Consider the following 25,852-nt stretch of genomic DNA (forward strand, 5'->3'; position numbering starts at 1 on the left):
AGGAGAAGCAGATTCATGTATTAGTTGAGGAAATGCTGACAAATAGATTAGATGTAATTTCTTCTTGCAAAGTGTAGTTTAAAGATGGAATAATCTACTGAGGAAAGGTGTATGAGCTAGATAAAATAATGAATTTCAGAAAGACAATGGGAAACCAGGCAATTGAAGGGTGGGAGGTAATATTTGGACTGTCTTCTCAGGGTTATCTCTGAGCCTGTACAAAGCTTTGTTTCAAAGTGTTGTTTCCAATTAATGTTATTACAAGACCATGTCCAAGACTTAAATGTGCCTTGATAGATCATCATTTTTGGTTTTAACAAGGGGATCCTTCTCTGAAACACAAGCATGCAAAGCTGAAATTATTTGATTTTCATAGGAATAAAGGATTAATTACATGAATGAACAGAGAAAATAAATAAACCAAACTATTTACATATGACACAAATGTAAAGATTTTGAAGCTCTTGGTAAAATACAAACCAATAAAGCTGTACTTTATTGAATTCACACAAGAGAAAATTCCCTTCCCTGTCACATCAATAGGGCTTAAACTAACTGTGCTTCAGTTTCTCAGTCATGAGAATTTGATCGCTTCTTCTTGGATCTTCATACAACTGCCGGTAGATTTTCTCAGCTTCAAATATGCCTTCAGGATTTTAACTAAACACTTCTGGTCTGGAACTTTATTTCTGTGTTTGGATTTTAGTTTCAATCTGTTTTATAATGGTCTTTATGCGCAATTGTTTTCATGCTCAGCTTCAATTTCAAAGAATAAATTTACCAAACTGAGATTAAGAAACTTTTCCAAGCTATGAGTATTTCCCTTGGCTAAAAGCACAATTCTTGAGCCTTCTAGCTGAAGCCAAATGCACAACTTTGCTTTGTTCACTTGTAACATTTTCCCAGTGAAATCAAAACCCTGTTAGTCTCTAGGAAGGCTCTCTCTCATACTGTCTACTGTCTACATTCCTACATATAACTCTTTGCTTTGGACAGTGTTCACTTAATGCACAGAAGGGAAGGAGGGAAAGGAGGAGAGTCTTAGTCATTGGGGACTCAATAGTTAGAGGCTCAGATAGAAGGTTTGTTGGGAACGAAAGACACCCACGGTTGGTGTGCTGACTCCCAGGTGCCAGGGTCTGTGATGCCTCGGATCATATTTTTGTGGTCCTGAAGGGAGAGGGTGACTAGCCTCAAGTCATTGTCCATGTAGGTTCCAACAACATTGGCAGAAAGAGGGATAGGGATGTAAGGCAGGATTTCAGGGAGCTAGGGTGGAAGCTGAGAGCTAGAATAGAGTTTTTATCTCTGGATTGTTATCCGTGCCACATGATAGTGAGGCAAGGAATAGGGAGAGATATCAGCTAAACACGTGGTTGTAAGGATGGTGCAGGAGGGAGGATTTCAGCTTCTTGGATAATTGAGGCTCATTCTGGGTAAGGTGGAACTTGTACAAACAGGACAGTCTTCCTTGAACCAGAAGGGTACTAATATCCTGGGTGGGAAATTTGCTCGTGCTATTCAGGTGGCTCAGCAGGGGGATGTAGTTGCAGTGCACAGGAGGATGAGAGTAGGAAGGACAGGGACAGGGTTTCAGGGTCACAGGAATGTGCTGGCAGACAGTGAAGTGGTTAGAAGTGTGTCTACTTCAATGCCAGAAGTATCCGCAGTTAGGTGGGTGAGCTTGCAGCATGGATAGGTACCTGGGACTTCAATGTTGTGGCCATTTTGGAGACATGGATAGAGCAGGGTGAGGAATGGATATTGCAGGTCACAGGGTTTAGATCTTTCATAAAGAACAGGCAAGGCAGTAAAAGAGGGGAAGGCGTGGCCTTGTTAGTCAAGGATAGTATAATGGTGGCTGAGAGAATTTTTGATGCAAATTCGTCTACTGAGAGAGTGTGGGCTGAGGTTAGAAACAGGCGAGGGGAGGTCACACTGCTTGGAGTTTTTTTATAGGTCTCCGCAGAGTTCCAGGGAGGTGGAAGAGAGGATTAGCAAAATTATTCTGGGTAGGAGTGAAAGGAACAGGGTGGTCATTATGGGGGAACTTTAACTTTCCCAACATTGTACTGGAGTTATATCATTTCCAGTCGTTGGATGGATCAGTTTTTGTCCAATGTGTACAGGAGGATTTCCTGACACAGTATATCGAAGGGCTGATAAGAGGGGAGGCCACACTGGATCTGGTGCTTGGTAATGAAGCGGCCAGGTGTTGATTTAGTTGTGGTGAGCACTTTAGAGAGAGTGACGATAATTCAGTTACGTTTAGTTTAGCGATGGAAAGGGTTAGGTACATGCCACAGGTCAAGAGTTATCAATGGGGCAAGGGCAATCATGATGCAATTAGGCAAGAAGTAGGATGCATAGAATGGTGAAGCAAAATGCAGGGGATGCAGACAATGGAAATGTGGAGCTGGTTTAAGGAACAGATATTGTGTGTCCTTGATAGGTATGTCCCTGTCAGGCAGGGAGGACGTGATAAGGTAAGGTAACTGTGGTTACAACAGAAATTGCATCTCTTGTTACAAAGACAAAGGAGGCTTATGTGTTGATGAGGCAAGATGGTTCAGATGAGGCGATGGAGAGTTACAGATCAGCTAGGAAGGATTTAAACAGAGAGTTAAGAAGAGCAAAGAGAGGACACGGGCAGTCTTTAACAAATAGAATATAGGAGAACCCTAAAGCTTTCTTTGGGAATGTGAGGAATAAAAGGATGATTAGGGTAGGAATACGGCCAGTCAAAGACAGAAGTGGGAAGTTGAGTGTGGACCCTGTGGAGATCGGAGAGGTGCTAACTGAACATTTCTCATCGGTTTTCACTCAGGAAAAGGAGAATATTGCTGAGGACAAGAATGAGGTACGAGATATTAGGTTAGAAAGGATCGAGGTTAGTTATGAACAGGTGTTATCAATTCTAGAAGGAGTGAAAATAGAGAAGTTTCCTGGGTATGGAAGGGATGTATCCAAGGATTCTGTGGGAAGTTAGGGAAGAGATAGCAGAGCTTTGGCTTTGATTTTTGAGTCGTCATTGTCTACAGGTTTAATATAAGAGGGCTGGAGGATTGCAAATGTTGTGCTCTTGTTCAAGAAGGGCAATAGAGATGACCCAGGTAATTATAGACCAGTCAGCCTTACTTCTATTGTAGGAAAGGTTTTGGAAAGGATTATAAGAGATAAAATTTAGAATCATCTAGCAAAGCAACAATTTGGTTTCAGATCGTCAAGGGTAGGTCGTGTCTCACAAGCCTCATTGAGTTTTTTGAGAAGGTGACCAAGCTTGTAGATGAGGGTAGGGCAGTTGACGTGGTATATATGGACTTCAGTAAAGCCTTTGATAAGGTTCCACATTGTGGGCTATTGGAGAAAATGCAGAGGCATGGAATTGAGGGTGATTTAGCAGTTTGGATTAGAAACTGGCTTTCTGAAAGAAGGCAGCGAGTGGTGGTTGATGGAAAATATTCAGCCTGGAGTCCAATTACTAATGGTGTGCCACAAGGATCTGTTTTGGGAAAACTGCTGTTTGTCATTTTTATAAATGACTTCGGTGCAGGCATAGATTGGACGGATTAGTAAATTTGCAGATGACATTAAAGTCGGTGGAGTAGTAGACAGTGTGGAAGAATGTTATAGATTGCAGGTGGACTTGGATGAACTGCAGAATTGGGCTCAGAGGTGGCAAATGGAATTCAATGCAGCAAAATGTGAGGTGATGCACTTTGGGAAGAATAACAGGAAGGCAGAATACTGGGTTGATGGAAAGATTCTTGATAGTGTGGATGTGCAGAGGGATCTTGGAGTCCATGTATATAGATCCTTGAAAGTTGCCACCTAGGTGGATAGTGCTGTTTAGAAGGCATACGGTGTGTTCGGTTTCATTCAGAGAGGGATTGAGTTCTGGAGCCGCAATATCATGCTGAAACGACACAAATCGCTAGTGTGGCCACACTTGTAATATTGTGTACAGTTCTGGTCCCCATATTTCGGGAAGGATGTGGAAGCATTGTAAAAGGTGCACAGGAGATTTACCAGGAAGTTGCCTGGTCTGGAGGGAATATCTTATGAGGAAAGGCTGAGAGATTTGGGTCTGTTCTCAATGGAAAGAAGAAGGCTAAGAGGGGATTTGATAGAGACATACAAGATGACCAGAGGATCAGATAGGGGAGATAATGAGAGTCTTTTTCCTAGGATGATGACGTCAGCTGATACAAGGGGCCATAACTACAAATTGAAGGGTGATAGATTTAAGACAGAAGTCAGAGACAGGCTCTTTACGCAGAGAGTGGTGAGGGCGTGGAATGCACTGCCTGCTAATGTAGTCAACTCAGCCACATTAGGGAGATTTAAACAATACTTAGATAAACACATGGATGACTTTGAGATAGTGTAGGGGGACGAGTTGAGAATAGTTCACAGGTCGGCGCAACATCGAGGGCCGTAGGGCCTGTTCTGCGCTGTATTGTTCTAAGTTCTATGTTCTATCTTGATCAGATGGGCCAATGGGTTGAGAAGTGGCAGATGGAGTTTAATTTAGATAAATGCGAGGTTCTGCATTTAGGGAAGCAAATCTCAGCAGGACTTATACACTTGATGGTAACGTCCTAGGGAGTGTTGCTGAACAAAGAGACCTTGGAATGCAAGTTCATATCTCCTTGAAAGTGGAGTTGCAGGTAGTTAGGATAGTGAAGAAGGCATTTGGTATGCTTTCCTTTATTGGTCAGAGTATTGAGTACAGTAGTTGGAATGGTCATGTTGCAGGTGTACAGGACATTGGTTAGGCCACTGTTGGAATATTTCGTCCAAGTTTGGTCTCTATCCTATTGGAAAGACGTTGTGAAACTTGAAAGGGTTCAGAAAAGATTTACAAGGGTCTTGCCAGGTTTGGAGGATTTGAGCTACAGGGAGATGTTAAATAGGCTAGGGCTGTTTTCCCTGGAGCATCGGAGGCTGAGGGTTGACCTTGTAGAGGTTTATAAAATCATGAGGGGCGTAGATAGGATAAATAGACAAAATCTTTTCCCTGAGGTGAGGGAGTCCAGAATGAGAGGGCATAGGTTTCGGGTGAGAGGGGAAAGATATAAGAGACCTAAGGGGCAACTTTTTCACGCAGAGGGTGGTACATGTCTGGAATGAGCTGCCAGAGGAAGTGGTGGAGGCTAGTACAATTGCAACATTTAAAAGGCATTTGGATGGGTATATGAATAGGAAGGGTTTGGAGGGATATGGGCCAGGTGCTGGCAAGTGGGACTAGGTTGGGTTGGGATATCTGGTTGAATGAGTCGATGTCGATGAGTCGAAGGATCTGTTTGACAAATAAATTGAGAGAAAAGCAGTATAGTAATTAAATAGAGAACATTTGCAGTGCTTTATGCTCTAAGGGATCAGGATGTGCTGGTGGATGAACTACAAAAGGGTTCAGGGGAATGGAACACAAGAGTTTGAAAATTCTACAAGCTTCATAGAGCCTTGGTATGACCACTTCTGGAATTTTATTCTCCTTCTATGATAACGTATATAATAACTTTAGACGTACTTCAGGGAAAGGCAATCCAACACATTCCTGGGTTTACTCATTGGAGGGTAATGTGGGGGATCAGATTATGAAATCGAGTTTAAACTACAATCAAGTTGGCCATGAAGTTACTCAATGGTGGAGCAGGCTTTAAGATGAATGGCCTAACTTTGCTCCTGAGTTTGATGTCCCTGCATGCTCTGTAACTTTCTCTTTGAGACATTACAGCATCCGACCTACATGATCCACCAGAAACCCATCAAAGATCCGGAGACAGCACCTTCCAAACCCATAACCACTTCCAGCTAGAAGGATAAGGGTAGCAGATGTATGAGAATGCCATCACCTGCAAATCCCTCCCAAATCACTCACCATCCTGAACTGGAAATATATTGCTGTTCCTTCACTGTCATTGGGTCATAATGCTGGAATTCCCTCACAAGAGTGTTGCAATCCAATTGCGTGTGGATTGCAGCTGTTCAGGAAGGCAGCACTTTCTCAATGACAACTACATTCAGGCAATAAATGCTGGCCAGTCAGTGACACCCACATCCCACAAAAGAATTGAAAACAATTTCCCAGTTAAATATTCCAGCTTTGAGTTTGTGTGACAGAAGCAGACATTTGCAACAGAAAACAACAATTGATGGCATGAGTAAAGGTGAAAATGGGCTAATGAAAAGCAAAAGCAGAAAAGGGGAATAAGATGCAAGAGTTTTGTCTGATGATAACAAATTGAAAGCATTTTTCCATTTTCAAGGACACTTCAAGGCATTACCGATGGTGAGTAACGATGAACGGCCCCCAATTTCAGATTCCAGAATGAATTCCTTTGTGAAATATACAATCAAAATATCCACTTTGTAGTTTGAAATCATTGATAATTTGATTTAATCCTAATGGAACAATTAAAGCCATTTTACATTTCTTGCATTGCAAAAATGTAACATTTCTCTAAAGATATGTTGAAGCAATCTGGTCAGACTGTGCCATGTATGAAGAACCCTTTATTGTGTAGTATTCTGAACATTTATATGTCTGTTTTTTCCAGAGGATACCATGTGGTTAATGCGGAAATGGAAATGATTGTATCATAAAGACTAAACAGATTAAAGATATCTTTTGATTCTTTTGTTTTAGATTGTGTAAGAATCCAACATTTTGCTTGATTTGACTGACTGCCTTGTAACTAGGATCATTTAATCATTTTCAAATTACAGTCCATGACGTATAGCAGTAGAACTGTCTATTCTCGCATCATTCTCCTGGAAGCATGATGGCAGTTGTCAGTGAGCATATTATAGTTTTCACCACCCGCTCGCACAAAGTCTCCAACTGTACGTTCATGAACTGGCCTCACCTCCCTCCCCTACACAATGAAAAAAAGATATTAATAAATATTATATTCCATAAATTCATTTGGGTTTTAGTAAGAGCTTCCAACAGCATTAATACGTACTGTCCACCGATCTGACATGTGAGCAGCATCAGTAACAACGGTCTGAGATGAGAGACCATATCCACCTCCTTTGTGAATTAGCAACTGGCGTCCATCATCTGTGGTAACTCTGAAACATTGAGAATTTTTGTCTGTAAGTGATCCAAACTTTCTCAAATTAACGATCAACAGTACATTTCTGCTTTTCTGCTGTTTTATTTTGTAGCTTGTCTGAAAATTATTATATCAGCCAGTGTTACCCTTACTATTCCCACTTTGGAAATGATACATCAATTTTGCTGAACAAGCCTATTGCATATGACAATATTACAATTGCACAGAAACAGAATAATTACAGACACAAGAATCACAAGTTTTGAAAAACACTGCAGTGGTAATCTAGAAGCCTGAACTAATGGCGTGGAGTTCCAATCAGATCACAGAACCTCGGATAGTTTAATTTCCATCTAATTTATTAAAATCTAGTCTCCGTAATTATGTCTGTGAGATGACTAAATTATCATAGAAAATCTCTTGTTCAGCAATGTATGTTTAGGAAAGAAATCTGCAGCTCTGGTTTAGACTGTGTGTGACATGGGGTCATTTAGCTGGGCAATTGGAGTGTGCTGCAGAGTGACACCAATAGGATGGGTTCAATTCCTGCCCCAGCTGAGATTATCACAAAGGCCCATCACTCTTTGACCTCTTCCCTTGCCTAAGGTAGGGTGATCCTCAGGTTAAACTCACCACCAGTTATCTCTTTCCAATGAGAAAGTGGCTGTATTGTCCTCAGGGACTTTACATGTGGCAACAATGTGTATTCTTTACAATGTTATTGATCCTGAAATATCCTTTAAAATGACATGACTTATATGAACCACAATCGGAAATTCAATATTAAAGGTGGATGGATCATCTCTCAAAAACACAAACATCGGTTACTTCAAAGTCAAATTACACTCAGAGGAAAATCATCCTTTGCCAATAACTAAAGATTTCTGCCAGAAGTCAGAAAACCATCTCACAATCTGTCAAACAGCAGTTGGATATAATCATATTCACAGAATCATTCCTGTCAATCGATGTCCCAGCCTCTTCCATCACCTCCCTTGATATGTTCAGTCTCACCATCAGAAGCATTGTGCTACTGACAGAACCGTGATCCCAAAACTGAAAAACCTGGTTAAAGGTCTGAGGTCATGTTGCATCCAATAGAGAATGGTGGGGAACAGTAAAATAAATAACCAGAGAAGGAGGTTTTACAATCACTTCATCATGAAGCATAGCCCAGCATAGCTGTGCATGGGATAAAATTGAAATGTTTGCAAACTTCATTTGCAAGCATCAAATAAATTATCTATCTTGGACTTCTCATGAGGTCCCAATATCACAGTCATCTCTTCAGACAATATCTTTAATTTCATTTGATAGCAAGACATGGTTGAATGCACTGGACAGAGGAAACCTGATAAAACCTGAATATATTCTGGTTTGTGCTCCCAGTCAACTCTTTTTCCCATACAGCTGCAATCGTTGTCATCTTTGCCATAAAGACCATGTATATACTGTTAAAAAAAAGATAAATATGGTCCAGCCAATTACTTTACTCATGGTCTACTCTGAATCATCAGTAATGTGATGAAAGGTTCCATGACCAAGCTATTAAGCAGAATTGACACAGAAATAACTTGTCCATTGATACTTCACTTCAGTTCTGTGAGGGTCACTTGCTGCCTTACCTCATTTCATCCCCAGTTTGTACATCGAAAACAAGTTGAATTCCTGAGTTGAGAAAGCATGTGGCCTTGTTATCATGGTGCACCAATAAAATCATATCGAAGTGAAAATGCATCCCACTGACTGGAGTCATACTTAGCACAAAGGAAGATGTTTGTAATAGAGACAGCCCTTGTTCAGACTTGAGTCAATAAATTCATTTAAGATAAAAAATCAGGTAATACAGTAGTTTCAATGATCTGTCAATCAATGGTTTCATTTGACTGGTAGGGGTAGGACTTGTACCAAGGACACATCAAGTAATTGCATTTGAATTACATTTGAAAAGGTTAGAAGTACCATCAATATGAGAAACAGAACTGAGTCAGGTTTGATATGACTGCTGAGTCAGTGCAATGGCAGGTCATTAATGATGATTTGATCTGACCAGGGATGTTATGCATTGCAGTGGTCCAGGGGGAGTGGAAATAACATTCCCAAATGAGTCCAGGTGGTGGAAACTCATTGTTTGTGAGTGACAGCATCATGGGTTTTATGGGTGAGAACTGCTTGAACTGAATGGAATGTACAACAAAGTAAAGAACTTGAGTATATACAGATTATAGACACAAAATAATAGGTTAACATCAAGCTTGGTTGGCAAGTTTTAAAGAACATCAAGAGGAGAGTGAGGTGGAGACACAGAAAGGAATTCCTGAGCTCAGGCAGCTGTCACCAGTGACAAAGTGATTAAAATTGGGGATTTGTAAGTGGTATGATAGGAGGCACGTACAGACCTTGAAACTGACTTGGTTATTTTTCTATTTATTTACTGTCATGTATTTTGTTACAGAATGACACAAAGCATCAGGTGTTGCCTCACTCTGGCACCATCCTGAAACACAGAAAAATGAACCTGAACATTGAATATAAATACAGAAAATTGAAGAAAAGATGTTCAATTTTGTAATTTCCTTGTTAAGTGCTCTACCATGGGCAATCTAGAGTTGGATGAGGAAAATGAGAAACAGGAACATGTTAGGTTAAGCAGCAAGGTGAGTATTTTATAACTTAGGTGTTGACAAACTGTGCCATTATAGGTCAATGAGCATAGGAGGGATGTGGGAATAGGGCTTGGTTTAAGTCAGGAAAAAGGGGCAGCAGTGTTTTGAATGAGCTCCAGTTTATAGAAGCTAAAAGGTATAAGAGCAGACAAGAGAGGTTTGTAATGTCTCTAATGTCATCCATTTGAGGTAAAATGTGAAAGTTAAGAAAAGCTATTTTTCTCAAAGGAATGTCAATGATGATTTTTAAAAAAATCTTGTATGTTCAAATATTTGATAATGGCTGAATATGGCTTGTGAATTCTGTACCTACAAGGCATTGTGTTTGATTCGGGAGCAAAGCGGAGGCATGAGAGATGTAACATGCTTGGGACTAAAAGCCAGTATGGAACTGGTATCGGAGGTATTGAGACATGCAGTTTTCTCACTTAAGTTGATTCCAGCCAGTTTTATTGATTTACTGACGTTGGTTGAGGAATTAATACCTCTTCTGCTGTTCTTCAAAATAGTACCAGAGGAACCTTTGCATCCTACTGAGAGGACATGCTAAACTATGAGAACACATCTCATTCAATGGACACTGGCTGTGCCAGTGCCTTACTCACTCAGTACTTTCAGCCTATAATTTTTGCTCCAGTTTCTGGAGTGGGATTTAAATCAACAACCTTCTGAATAAGATGCGAGCTAACATGTAATTAGAGGAAATGGTTGTGAAATGATTATCCATGGTCTTTGTCGTGCAGGCCTGTACTTGCTTCTCCTAAAATGGCCCATGTTTGAAAGACACAAAATGGCCAACAAAATTGTTGTTTCTTTAAAATTACTTGCAATGTTAAGAAATAGTTAAAGTTTCTTCAAATAAACATAGAGGTAGTTTTCAAAACAAAAGATAGATACACATACAAACAGAGTATAAGACAAGCATTAGAAAAAAACACTGAAACATAGATGTGAAAGTTAATTAGCCTCAAGAAATGCCCTTCCCTGTAACCCAAACAAAATAGATTGTTCACAGCCCATTAATCACAAAGTGCTAACAGCAGAAGTGGCTGTATAACTTTACACTTTATAACTAACATCATAACAGAACCCAATATTGCCAATCTTATACCATGTAATTAAATTACATGTATAATTAAGACAGTGGGAAATATAAGAGGAATAACTGAATTTGATAAAGGCAGCAAAATGAACAACTGAATTTAAGCTACTCTCAGAGATAAGCCAACCTGAGACAGATCTGAAGAAGTATAGCCAGTAACTTTGGAATGCAGAAGAATAGACTACATCAGAAGACTCCAAAGTCTACAGATTACAGTGACTGGTAAATATCATCAGACCAAGGGAATCTGGAGTTGTCCAAATAGATGCACATCATTGATTAGGTGATACACAGGATTGGGTGTATGGAATAAAAGGGAATGACACAGTGATCACACTGTGTGTAATTATTGGAACATAAAATGTATTAAAATGCTGCATTTTACTTTAACACACAGGGTGCATCATTGATCTACTGATCTGAGCCAAGGATTAAGCATATAATCATGTTTGTGAGTCGAGGCCAGATTCAGGGAAGATCCTTTGATCATCTCCGTGCATTGAAAGATTTCTTTTCTTGAATAAAAATCCACTATGTGCCTGTATTCTGCCTGCCTCCTGAGTCTTTGTCTCCAGTTGGGGGAATCTCATTCCTAAAGTCATGATGTTTGACTTTGCTTTGAAAATTTCTCCACACACTCTTTCTTCATTCTTAATTGTTGGCTGTTTTCTTCAGAGATAGCTACATTTGATAGCCTCTTCTTTCATTAATTTAACATGAGCGGGGAGAAACACAAAGTTTGTGTACATTGGATTGTAAAGTAACCTCAAATGTCTACCATCTTGGATATTCATTACCAGTTGGATACTGATACTCATTGATGTTATAGAATATCTAAATTTTAGAATTTCACCACATCACTTTTCAGTTCTTATTTTGCAAATGCAAAACACAATGGAAAGTTCTTTGACATGGCACAGTTTTAGAGGACATCAAATCAAAATTGAAACTTAGTGCAATTAACTTACTTTATTCCTGAATGTGTTATTCCTAACCAACCAAGATAATCCAGAGGCCTTGTTACTCTTTCAGCTTGTACCACTGGAGTGTTGTATAGCTGTGTCAGTCCAGATTGGCTTGTAATATCATGAGGAAAAGTACGGTCTCCACCTGAACCAAAGCCTTATGAATAAAAATTAAAATTCACAATTAACACAAATCTTTATTGCTTGCATCAAACTGTGTAAATGACATTAGAATTAATGTGTTTACAGTCATTTGGTGTTAGATAACTTGAGTATATGTGAAAAAGATCAATTTTTTAAACATTGCATCTTTCACTTATCAGGAGAATTTGCAAGAGCACATTTTAAAAGAAATAATTCATAGGATGGTGAAGTCGCTGGTTGGTCCAGCATTTATTGCCTATCCCTAGTTGTCCGAGTGCATTGTTTATATAAATGGTTGCATCATGTTACAGGTTGGCCAGTCATGCTTTCTGGCATAGGACGGGCCTTTGTATTGAGCCTTGAACAACAGGCTGTTTTCTTTATGGTCTGCAGAAATTTCATTTCATGTGCCTCAGTGTGGTCTTATATTATCAGTCACATGTGTTGAAAGGTATAAAATTATTTAATTAGCACAGTTAAAGATCTAATAAATATGTAAATACATAAATACTTACTTGGTGCTGCATTAACAGCACAGAAGGAAATTGCAAGAATCACCAGGAACATGATCCTCTCAGTGTCAGTGCCTAGACAGTGGACAGTTACATAACAGATTCAGCTTGTGATTAAAGTAAAAAGTTAAACACAGAAAATCTTTGCATTTTGTTTAGAGTTACTATTTTGATTTTCGTTGACAGAAAAACTTTGCACCTAATTTAAAGTTTGCCCTGGTAAAATTTTTATGCATATACTGACATATCCACACCATTTTTATATTTAAAATAAAATCACCAGCCACACACAGCTCGATTTAGTTCTCCAGTTAACCAAAATTCATAATTATTGTTCTTTAATTTCTATATTCCTTCAATCGATCAATTTACCTGAGGCTTAGAAGAGCTAAAGTCGTGTTTCTGTGGAGATTCTTTGATCGTGTTTCTGTCACTGGACTCTTTGCGTTGGAACACAGTGCATCCTGAAATTTAAAGAACTCATTTACTGATGTCATAGACTGTAGGAATGACCATCTCAACCTTTGTAATCAATGCAAACTATTGGGACACAGTGATAAGGAAGTTTGTCATGATACATTGAAAACATTATCAAACCTTACAAACGTTGTTTGCTATATTCAGTTAAATTGGATCATGCTCTACCTATAGAGCATGATCTATATTATCTCAACCTAAGACGAACTGTCCCGCAGTAGAATCATAGAATCCCTTCAGCAAATATAGAAGCCATTCGGCCAATTGTGTCCGCACCTATCCTCAAAAGAACATCCCACTTCCCTATCCTCATGGCCCAGCCTTTCCCAAGATTAACCCACCTCGACTGCACATCCCTGAACATTATGGGGCAATTTCCCACAACCAATTCACCTAACCTGCAATCTTTGGAATGTGGGGAGAAGTCAGAGCACTGGGTGGAAATGGGAAGAGGTCACATCTTTGAAAAATTGTTTTCAAAAATAAGCAGAATATGTATTAATGCCACAAAACAATCCACTGAGTGATTGGAGGAGAAAATGGGTGTCAGCCCCAGTCCCCTGAACACTGTGATGCAGGCAGTACATTAACTTGCTGCTGCCTGTGCACCTATTGATCGATGGGTGCAGCAGTCATTCCTTTCTGTCTCATTTAACGTCTGCACGTATCATCAGGACTGGCAGTGCACCTGACTAATGGTATTTAAAGACATCTTGCAATTCTCAGAGGGGAAGGTATACTGCAGTTGGGAAAAATGTTGAGGAATTTTCAAAGTTAATCTGTTCTGTGATACTTTGTTAAAGGCTGAGCATGAGAAAGAGCAAAGTCTAAAATTTTCAGGTAATATACTGGACATCTTAGAAGGAGAGCACCAAAGGGAAATACCATCATTACTGGTACCAATGGAAGGTCAATATATTATGGTATTTGTGATCAGTAATACTGGTCATGACACCAGTAAAACTGGCCGTGGTGCAGTAATACCACCTGTGACACCAGTAAAACTGGCCATGATGCCAGTAATACTGTCTGTCACAGCACAGTCAAGAGTGTGGTGCTGGAAAAGCACAGCAGGTCAGGCAGCATCCGAGGAGCAGGAGAATTGACGTTTCAGACATACGCCCTTCTTCAGGAATGAGGCTTGTGGACCAGGGAGCTGAGAGATTAATGGAGGAGAGGAGGGAGAGCACCAGAGGGAAATACCAACATTACTGGCACCTGTGGAAGGCCAATATGTTATGTATTTGTGATCAGTAATACTGGCTGTGACAACAGTAAAACTGGTTATGGCTCCTGTTCGGGTGCAGCATCATGGGACCTGTGTACATGAAGTGGTGGTAGTGCTATGTGCAGGTGCTATATGCCCAGATGGACTTTCTGCATTTTCCCAGATAGAATGTAGGGAACTAAATCTAAACATGTGCCTGCAGCTGATTAAAATAAAGTTGCATATGGCAACGTCAAATGCGACACTTAATTTAGAATTTGAAAGCTTATTTGTTGTTAATCTAAATCATGAAAGTACACACTGATATAATAAAGGATGACATTCCCCAACAAACCATCCCCCCACCCCAGCCCTTATCCCCTTTGATTGGAGGTCAAGGTCATTACATTCTTCAGACAGGGAGAAAAGATGGAGAATATAATTCATGACTTCAAGCACAACAAAGTCATGAAACTGTGGGACATACAGGCTGTGGGACATACAGGATGTGATCAAGGGCATGTCGGTGAATGCATGATGCATACCATGCCTTTTTGCAATGGAGCTCACCATTAACAGCATTCAGAAATGATGCAGACCAAAGTAATGTGAACTTGTAGGTTGTACACATACAGATGTTACATTTTGAACCAGGTGACCACTGAGAGAATCCTGTCTTTAACATCGTACTTCTACCTTTTGATCACTTGGAGCAGCCAAGGAGCATGCAGTGCAGCTTGCTGTGTATCAATGTTCTCAGCATTCTCTCCACTTCCTGAAAGACCAGAGTAGATCTTGAACCTTGAGCTTCTAACCAGCTGTCCAATGTACAATCTTGCCTCTCCCTGACATTTTATATACCTGAAAAGGATTCTTGCACTTATCTTTTACATTACAAGATAGCCTTTATTTTTAGATTTATCCTTTACCTTGAGTTTACAGCTTTTTTGCAAATGACACCACCGAGTCCAACACTCACTGTTTAGTTTAAAGCCATTTCCATAGCCTTAGTTATTTAACAGGAATCTGCTCCCAGTATGATTCAGGTGGTCTCATCAGAACAGCTCTCTCCCTCCCCAGTACTGTTGGCAATGTTTCATGAATTTAAACCCGTTTCTCCCAAATGACTCTTTGAGCTACACATTTACTTTTTACTTGGCCAGAGATTATTACCTTGTAATTCAGCCCTGAACTGCTCATATTCCCTCAGCAGACCCTCTTTCTGCTTTCTACATATTTCCTCAGTGCCTATGTGGATCTTCACACTCCCACTCCAAGTGGATCTAATGTTAAATCATTGCCAGGTTAAGCAGCCCAGGATGTATCATTATTAAAACCGAAATCTAAAGAAATCACAAACCTACAGTTCAAATAGTTTAAAAGACACTTACAAAAATATTCAACTAAGTCAGGCATTTACATTTTTTCCTATTTCCTGTAAAAATGTGATCCTGTTATGTTCCAAATAGTTGGTTCTTGTTTTTTATATACAAAATATTGACACGTAGCAATTATAAACTTAATTGCCTGAAGTGAACTTTAGCATTCAAAAATACTCAGTTTCCAGTAAAGGTTTGGGTCAATAGTGTTGGATCTTTCTAGATTATATTGCATAACACATTATCAGAAAGTCCCTTTAATAATTCATTCAGAGGTCACGTTTATCAACATATTGATAGTTCTGTGTCACTTGAACTAGATATGGTAAAAGGTTACCAAATTCCAAGCTCTTTAGTTTAAATTGCATTTGATTTTACTGATGATAAAAACATAGAATTACAGAATTATCATGGGCTGAAGGTCATCTTTCAGTCCATTGTGACTCAGCAAGTAAAATTAGTGCAATCTCTTGCCTTTTCCCCATATCTCTGCTCTTTATTTCCGTTTAAGCAATCATCTAATGTCCTCTCAAATGCCCATAGTGTCCAGGCTAGGTGGATTAGCTACGGTAAAAGCATGGTTAAAGGGATAGAATGGAGGCATGTATCTGTGTATATGAGTGGGATGTCCTTCAGGGGACAGGTGCAGATACAATGGGCTGAATGGCCTCTATATTAGCTATTGGGATTCTTGATTTAATTTGATTTGATTTATTATTGTCACATATACCTAGGTACAGTGAAAAGTTTTGTTTTGCATGGAGTACAGGCAGATCAATCCATACAAAGATCACAGGGTGATAGAACAGAGCAAGGAATAGAAAGTTACAGCTGCAAAGAAGTTGCACGAAAATCAAAAACAACATTCAGATTTGAATTTGAATTACAAGCTCTGCAGTTTAAATTGCATTTGTTTGTAAAATCAAATGCAATTTAAACGGCAGAGCTTGTAATTCGCTAACTTTATCAATGTTTAGTCCTAGTCACTTATAACAACAACTATCAAGATGTTGTTATAAGTGACCTCCAAATCAATTATAAAAGTTTCTTTCCAATAATGCATTCTGCAATATAATCCAGAAATACCTAACAGTATTGACCTAACCCTTTACTGGAAACTGAGTATTTTTGATCGCTACATTTGTTGCAATCACTTGAGGCAAATAATTTTATAATTGTTACATGGCAATATTTTTACATAAAGAAGACAAAATCATTTATTTAGAAAATTACAATCGCAAAGTTATACCAGAACTAGGAAAAAAAGCCAACACCTGACACCTGACACGTGGGGTCTTGGCGCCACCATTTTGTGGTGCGGAGCGGGACGGCGAGCGGATGCCGAGATGTTGGAGAAGTTTATCGGACCCAGATATGTCCAGTTGGTTAAAAAACTGGATTCCAACAGTGGCAACATGGGGAGGCGTTGGTTGTGTAGCACTGGTGTACAGTACAGATTGGAGAGTAATACTTGACCGTGTTCCATACATAAGGGGGAATTTCAAGGATGAATGAAGCAATCATGTTTTAATAGATGTAGATGAACAATGAAGACAAGTGACCAATGGCTTCAGACATCAGGACAGTCTAAATTTTTCTGAACTGAACATTTCTGTTTGTTTGAACTTTAAAGCAGAAGCAGGAAACATTATTATTTGCAGCTTTTGAGGTTGAAGCGTTAATGTGAACCATACACTGCATCCACTTCAGCACTTTGTCTTCTGAATCCTAAACTACACCATGAATATTTAAAATAAAACAGTGAAAATCTTTACTAAAAAAAAGAAAAATAGTGGTGTATATGGATTTTAGCAAGGCGTTCGATAAGGTACCCCATGGCAGGCTAATGCAAAAACTACGGAGGTATGGCATTGTGGGTGCATTAGAGGTTTGGATTAGGAATTGGCTGGCTGGAAGGAGACAGAGGGTAGTAGTTGATGGTATAGGTTCATCTTGGAGTGCAGTTACTAGCGGTGTTCCACAAGGATCTGTTTTGGGACCATTGCTGTTTGTCATTTTTATAAATGACCTAGAGGAGGGGCTTGAAGGCTGGGTGAGCAAGTTTGCGGATGACACGAAAGTCGGTGGAGTTGTGGACAGTGAGGAAGGATGTGGCAGGTTACAGCGGGATATAGATAAGTTGCAGAGCTGGGCAGAAAGGTGGCAAATGGAGTTCAATGTAGCTAAGTGTGAAGTCATTCACTTCGGTAGGAGTAACAAGAAGATGGTTTACTGGGCTAATGGTAGACTACTTGGTAGTGTGGATGAGCAGAGGGATCATGGTGTCCATGTACACAGATCTCTGAAAGTTGCCACCCAGGTAAATAGTGCTGTGAAGAAGGCATATGGTGTACTGGGCTTTATTGGTAGAGGAATTGAGTTCCGGAGTCCTGAGGCCATGTTGCAGTTGTATAAGACTCTGGTGCGGCCTCATCTGGAGTATTGTGTGCAGTTTTGGTCGCCATACTATAGGAAGGATGTGGAGGCATTGGAACGAGTGCAGAGGAGGTTTACCATGATGTTGCCTGGCATGGTAGGAAGATCGTATGAGGAAAGGCTGAGGCGCTTGGGGCTGTTCTCATTGGAGAAAAGAAGGTTTAGGGGTGACTTGATAGAGGTGTACAAGATGATTAGGGGTTTAGATAGGGTTGACAGTGAGAACCTTTTTCCGCTAATGGAGTCAGCTGTTACTAGGGGACACAGCTTTAAATTAAGGGGTGGCAGGTATAGGACAGATGTTAGGGGTAGATTCTTTCCTCAGCGAGTCGTGAGTTCATGGAATGCCCTGCCAGTAGCAGTGGTGGACTCACCCTCTTTATGGTCATTTAAGCGGGCATTGGATAAGCAAATGGAGGTTATTGGGCTAGTGTAGGTTAGGTAGGCTTCGGTTGGTGCAACATCGAGGGCCGAAGGGCCTGTACTGCGCTGTATTTTTCTATGTTCTATGTTCTATGTTCTATGTTCTAATCTTTGGCCTTAGTTGAACATTTTTGGATGTGCCTTTTAAAATGGTTGAGCTGTAGGTTTGTGATTTCTTTAGATTTCAGTTTAATAAAGATGAATCCTGGGCTGCTTAACTTGCCAATTATTTAACATTAGATCTATTTGGAGTGGGAGTGCGAAGTTCCAATTGTTGTGGTTCACATAGACAGTGAGGATATATGTAGAAAGGGGAAAGAGGTTCTGCTGAGGGAATATGAGCGGCTCAGGGCTGAATTACAAGGTAATAATCTCTGGCCAAGAGCATTTTGATGCAAGGGTTAACAAGATTAAAATATTAAATGTGTGGTCCAAAGAATCATTTGGGAGAAACAGGTTTAAATTCATGCAACATTGCCACCTGTACTGGGAGGGAGGGAGCTGTTTGATGGGATGGGGTCTACCTGAATCATACTGGGAGCAGATTCATGGTGGGTAACTAGGGCTATGGATAATTCTTTAAACGAAACAGTAAGGTTGGCATTATGTGGTGTCAGTTGCAAGAAAACTATAAACTCAAGGTAAAGTATAAATCTAATAATAAAGGCTATCTTGTAATGTAGAAGATGAGTCCCAGAGTCCTTTTTAGGTATATAAAAAGTAAGAGAGAGCCAAGAGTGGCCATTGGACAGCTGGTAAATGAGGCTGGAGAAATAGGAATGAGGAACAAAGAAATGGCAGAGGAGCTAAGTAGGTACTTGTAAGAGTTTTCTTTGTGAAAGACACCAGTTGCATACCAGAACTTGAAGAAAGTGAGGGGGCAGAGGTGAGTGTAGTGGCCATTACTAAGGAGAAGGTGCTGAGAAGCTGGAAGGGATGAATGTGGAAAAATCTCTGGACTACGCCCAGAGTTCTGAAGGAGAAACCTGAGGAGATTGTGGAAGTATTGGTGGTGATCTTTCAGGCATCACTGAAGACAGGCCGAGTCAGGTAGGGCCCCAGAGGATCTGAAAATAGTTAATGAAAGTGTTTAAGAAAGGAGGGAGGCAGAAGACAGGAAACTGTAGGTCAAGGAGTCAACCTATTCAGATGTTAGAGTTCATTATTATGGATGTGATTGAGTTGTACTTGGAAAAGCATGTGAAAATAAGGCTGAGGTAGCACATCTTTATCAAGGGGAGCTCGTATTTGATAAATCTGTTACAATTCATTGAGGAGATAACAAGCAAATTAGACACAGAGCAGCTAGTAGATATTATCTGTTTGAATTTTCAGAGGTTCTTTGAGAGGATGCCACACAGGAGGCTGCTACCCTCCTCCATTCTAGTCACTGCTCCCTTCTCCAAATTGCCTTACGGCTTTCCGAGGATCTACCTGCAGCTCACTCACTGCCATTTAAATAAAACTCAGCCGTCAACTGCCAGTGGATGCCCACCAGAAGCTGCAGCTCACCCACCTCATGTGAATAATCCCCAGAGACCAACACTGGGTCAGTGCTGATGCTCCTTTTCTGGAACAGAAGACATTCCCTCTGATCACCCGACAGGCACCACCTACACTCTGAGATTATTCTTTTCAAAATGAAAACATAGAATCACAGAATTGTCATGGTGCTGAGGGACATATATCAGTCCATTGTGACTCAGTCATTCAAACTGGTACAAACTCTTGCTTTGACCCCCATATCTCTGCTCTACATATCTCCATTTATGCAATCATCTCTTGAATGCCCATGACTCCAGGGATGTGCATGGTGGGTGGATTAGCCGTGATAAGGGCAGGGTTACAGGGATAGAGCGAAGGTGTGTATCTGTGTATCTGAGTGGGATGCCCTTCGTGGATAGGTGCAGATACAATAGACTGAATGGCCTATATACTAGCTGTCAGGATTCTTGATTTGATTTGATTTAATTTATTATTATCACATGTACCTATGTACAGCGAAAAGTAATGTTTTGTATGGAGTACAGGCAGATCAATCGATACAGAGATCACAGGGTGATAGAACAGAACAATATGAGTAGTTGATGACAGATTGTTGGTGATCGTCACACCTAGTAACTTGACACGCTCAATCATCTCCACCTCAGCTCCATGGATTGGGGCCTGTCATACCCTCCTTGCTTCCTGAAGTCAATGATCAGACCTTTAGTTTTGACCACGTTGAGGAAGAGATTGATATCTTTGCACCACAACACCAAGCACTCTATCTCTTCCTGTATTCTGTCTCATCATTGTTTGATATCCGACTTACAATGGTGGGGTTGTCAGCACACGTGCAGGTGGAGTCCAGGCAAAATTTGGCCACATAGTTGTGAGTGTACAGGGATACAGGGAGTACAGTGGGGGTGGGGGTGGGGGTGGGTGGGGGGTAAGGGGCTGAGTACCTAGCTTCACGGGATACTGGTGTTGAGGATTATGGTGGAGGAGGTGCTATTGCCTATCCTCACTGATTGTGGTCTGGGGTCAGGAAGTCAAGAATCTAGCTGCAGAGGGTGGAGCACAGTCCTAGGTCTCAGAGTTTTGAGATTAGTTTGGTTCAGATTTCAGAGTTGAAGGAGGAGATTTAGTCAATAAGTAGGAGCCTGACATCGGTACCTTTATCCTCCCAATGTTTCAGGGATGCGTGTGGGGTTTGGGAGATAGCATCTGCTCTAGACCTGTTACACAGGGAAGCAAATTGCAAAGGATCCAGGCAGTCAGAGAGGCTAGAGTTGCTCTGAGCCATGACTAACATCTCAAAGCACCTTCTATGATTCTGATCAGTATCAGTTCATTACAGTTTTAGATAATATGTTTGAGTGGGTTTTACAGGTTCAACCTGGCATGATTTCGGTTGAAGTTATCTGACTAAACCAGAATTTGTATTAAGCCACAGGAAAAGTATTCTCTCTTTTATCATGTTGATAAAATTCAAACTCTTAGATCATAAATGTCATTAATCTATGCATTCATCCCAAACGCCAATCTAGATTAATAAAGCAAACACTCTAGCCATATCAAAATTAAAAGTATGTGTATTTTCTTGCATTAACAGAATTTGTGGACCAAATTAATGTTTTACAAATCTTTGCAATTTATTATGATAACTGTGTTTATCAGTTTGTCCCAACAGTTTGTATTGTTTACAAAGGTTGAGATGGTCACTTCTACAGTCTGTGACATCAGTAAAGAGTTGTAGAGTGTCCCAAAACAAACAATCCAACATCAAAGAATCTCCACGGAAACACAACTTCAAAGCATCAGGTAAATTGACTGATGAAAGGAATATAGAAATAAAAGAACAATAATTATGAATTTTGATTAACTTGAGAAGTAAATCAAACTGTGCATGACGGTTGTTTTTATTTTACAATTATAAATGGTGGAGAAATGTTAGTATATGCTGAAGAATGTTACCAGTACCAACATTTATTTAGGTGCAAAGTTTCTCTGCTAAAACCAAATCAAAATGGTAACTCTGGAAAAATGCAAAGGTTTAGTTTCTTTAATTTTTAACTTCAATTGCAAGTTGAATCTATAATTTAATTTTTCATTCTGTAGGCATTTACATCATGAGGATTATGTTCCTGGTGATTCTTGCAATTTAATTCTGTGCTGTTAATGCAGCTCCAAGTGAGTATTTAAATATTTAGATATTTATTCAAACTCTAGCTCTGCTGATTAATTAAATAATTGTATACCTTTTAACATACAATGTGACTGGTAATATGAAGACCACATTAAGGCACATTTGACTTAAGTCCTGCAGATCATAAAACAAGGAGCTCTGTGGTTACGTGTTAATGCAAAGGTGTATTCTTGATCAGATCTGATTCTTAAATGAAAACCTGCCTGGCCAATCTGTAACATGATGGAAACGCTTATATAAACAATGCACAAGGATGATCCAAGTTGTAGAATGACCATAATTTACATTTGCTGCCTTAGCAGCCTTGATTAATACAAAGAAAGAATGCTTGAGAAAATCAGAAGGTGTGGCAGAGTCTGTAGAGAGAAAGTAAAGTTAATGTTTCAAGTCTAGCAATCTTTCGTCAGAGTTTTCCCCCTGTTTTGGTTTCAGAATTCCATCATCTGCAGTTCTTTTTGTCTATTTACCTGATTCAAACAATAGGTATAACTCTACAAACAGTTGAGTCAACTTTAATACTTTCTGTTGTTTGAGCATTGGGATCCAGAATGCTGATGCAGACCAGTCAATGGGTGCTGGTCTCTTTCCCTACTCTAACATAGGGATTCGATAGGATATGGTGATCAGAAGGAGCTGCGAGCATGTGGAATCCCAGCATGCCCCACAGTTACTCTGACTACCACATGGCTTCCACTCAATGGCCCCTAACTTTTCCGGAAACTAGAGATCATCCCCTTCACCTCTTACACATCCTGAATGCAAGTTCTCCTGATTTGCTCTGAACTCTACAATAGCATTTACCCTCCTGAACAGTGTGTCCCATGTAACTACATTCACTAAGGGCAGCTGGCTGCAACACAATGCAAACATCCTCTCCAGGACCCTGGAATGATCCTGAGGTGTGAACGTGAATGATAACAGTCACTTTTAAATCTCCACACTCATGATTGAACTGAATTACTGGTGCATGATTCTCAAGAGGTCAGCCAGTCCCTAGTATCTCACTAGAGTACTCACTGTTCATTTGTTAATCTTAGTGGTAAAAGCTGGCAGGATGTTCATCACAAGCAGGATGTTCCTTTCCTCCAGAAATGCATAATTTCCAGCTGCCCTTGTCCTCCATCTGGAGGTGACTTGAATGAGAATCTTCAGTTAATTGGAGTGCAGCGACTTCAGCCATGGGGTTATCACTAACTCAGAAGAGACTGTACTTCTCCTCATTGGTCAGTTGCATACTGATCAGCATCCAGAGTCATTATTTAACGTGCATACTTTTCTTGTAACAGTAAAACTATTTGATGAACAAGCTTTTGTTCAAAGGCTTTCTTTATTAGTTTGTACAGATGTGCTATTTATTACAAGCTTTATCAAATGATCACTATGATTTTAACATCCATCCAATAGTTCAAGTTGTATTTATAGACACTTATTATGTCTTATGCAGATTGTGCAAATGTCAACATTTCCACCTAATATATAATTGAAAAGCAATCATAATTTAAATATCATAGAAAAAGAAAGGCTAGATTGACGAGCTGCAACTAAAAGCATTGGATAACAATCTCTCAATATAAGATTTAAATAAATTTTTTTGCATTCTTCAATGCAGACTTTTTTTGATGTTCTCTTTTACTCAAATAACTAAGTCATATTGTGCTCCTTGTCCTTTGGTAGAAGTGTTGGATTGTAAGGACGCCTCCGTCTTGGGCGCTGACAAAGGTGTGCTTTCTTCTTTGATGTAAGCTGAGCATCAATGGCAGACATATTTGATTTTGAGAGATTTGATTACTTCAAGTTGCAATTTAAACTAAATACCACTAGGTGGTGCAATGTCAGCTTTCTATGGATAAGGAAAATAGAAATGGTGTTAGATGGAAATGTATCAAAATAAATGTATTTCACTGGAGAAAAGTGTCATTTTGCATTCTGTCTGATGACAATCTGTTTGCAGCCTTGACTTCGTACTCATGATGTCTATTTCTTCATTCTGTCCAAGATCTTTATTTTACAGCAACATGAAGATAGCATGACTACAGTGATCAGTTTTGCTGAGTTCCCTCATTGCAACTTGGGCTTATACAGGGTAAAAGTAATTACCATACTTTACTCCCCATTTCAAGCAGATTGCCTTGCATGACTTCACAATAATTCCTGAAGAAGGGCTCATGCCAGAAATGTCGATTCTCCTGCTCCTTGGATGCTGCCTGACCTGCTGCGCTTTTCCAGCAACACATTTTCAGCTCTGATCTCCAGCATCTGCAGTCCTCACTTTCTCCTTCACAATAATTCCCCAAGCCAATCACCTGTCTTCCACCAACCTCTCTGCTCTTTGTGGTCTGACTGCCTCTTTATTTCATAGCTCTCTCTTTTCCAATAGCTTATCCAGAGTGGCAAACTAACTGCTGTATTCCCAGAATAAAATACAGCATACTAATTATACAATGAGCTTCAAGAGTTCAAATGAAGATAGTTATGACAATTTAAAATAGCTCTAGAAAAACTAGAGTGAGCTGTTGGATCATCAAACGTCTTTTCCACCATGTGTAAGATACTGGCCCATGGACATGAAAGCAAATTTATTCAGCCTCCCGAAATTCTGAGCTCCATAAATGTAAAAGTATAAATTCTTCCATATCTCTCTGCTGGCCTTGTTTGGTGGACACTGGGAAGTGGCTGCATATTGTGGGAAAGTGATAAATCCTACTTCATGCTTCCTATCCAGCGACCAACATGCGATGAATAACAAAGTTTCTGTTAAAGCATCTTAGGCACTTTGAGCTATTGTTATAAGATCATATTTTAATTCACATTGTAACTTTGTACCATAGTTAATGTGACTTGGTCACACATGCTTGACTATTAGTGTAAACATCTGTGCATTGATTTAAATATCTTGAGTGCATTATTCTGTACTTTATTGAGGGACCCAGCCCTTTTCTGTTGGGCCAATAAATAGTGCAGATCACCAAACAAATATCATTACAAGTGCTTCTTCTATATAGCTAAAAATATAAAGAAACACAGGAGCCAATCAAAATCAGTCTGAATCTGTACATGGAATTAAAAAAAAAATCTAACAACAGCAAAGGGAACTTTACGAACCATGTCAGCATGATTTCTGCATCTGTAAGACACTCTACGGCAAGGGTTTCTGATGGGAATTGAATAAACATCTGAATGGAAAAAATATTGTTGGACTATAGAGTAAAACCCGAGAAGTGGGTTGTAAATACTATTATGTAGATCCAAAACGAACCTGTATCACCTAACTTTCTTCTGTGTTCTAATCACCGTCTTCTAGTCAGTTTGGGAATTGGTTTAGCTCAGTTGGCTGCATCGTCGGTTTATAGCGCAGTACGATACTAGCAGTTTAAGTTCAACTCCTATCAGTAGTTTGAGGTTGCCATGAAGGACTCTCATTCTCCTTTCTTGCCTGAGGTCTGCTGGCCCTCAGATTCAATCATCACCAGTCACTTCTCTCAAAATGAGAGTAACCCCTATGATATGGTAAGACTATGGCCACGCAGCAACGTATTTAACCCATTAAGAGTTCAATTTGGTATTGGTACTGGCACTTTGCAATCTTAGCATTTCCAAAATGTGTTATTCCGTAAGAATGATAAGGTCAATGAGACACGTCACATCAGATTTCCCTTTGGCAGCATTGTGTCAAGTCCCAGAACAGGAAAAACAATATTAAAATAGTCTGCCTGGGTTAATTTAAAAATAAAATTGTTAAGTGAAAACTGTCAAAAGCAAACAGAGATATATGTAGGAATGCAATTA

General features: G+C 39.8%; 1 pseudogene; it reads left to right on the forward strand.

Annotated features, from left to right (window-relative positions):
* The first annotated feature begins 16,827 nt into the window (after positions 1-16,827).
* Positions 16,828-17,249, forward strand: LOC132815318 (cytochrome b-c1 complex subunit 10-like; annotated as a pseudogene).
* The last annotated feature ends 8,603 nt before the right edge of the window (positions 17,250-25,852 follow it).

This window comes from Hemiscyllium ocellatum, chromosome 4 (genome assembly GCF_020745735.1).
Source record: "Hemiscyllium ocellatum isolate sHemOce1 chromosome 4, sHemOce1.pat.X.cur, whole genome shotgun sequence".
NCBI lineage: Eukaryota > Metazoa > Chordata > Chondrichthyes > Orectolobiformes > Hemiscylliidae > Hemiscyllium > Hemiscyllium ocellatum.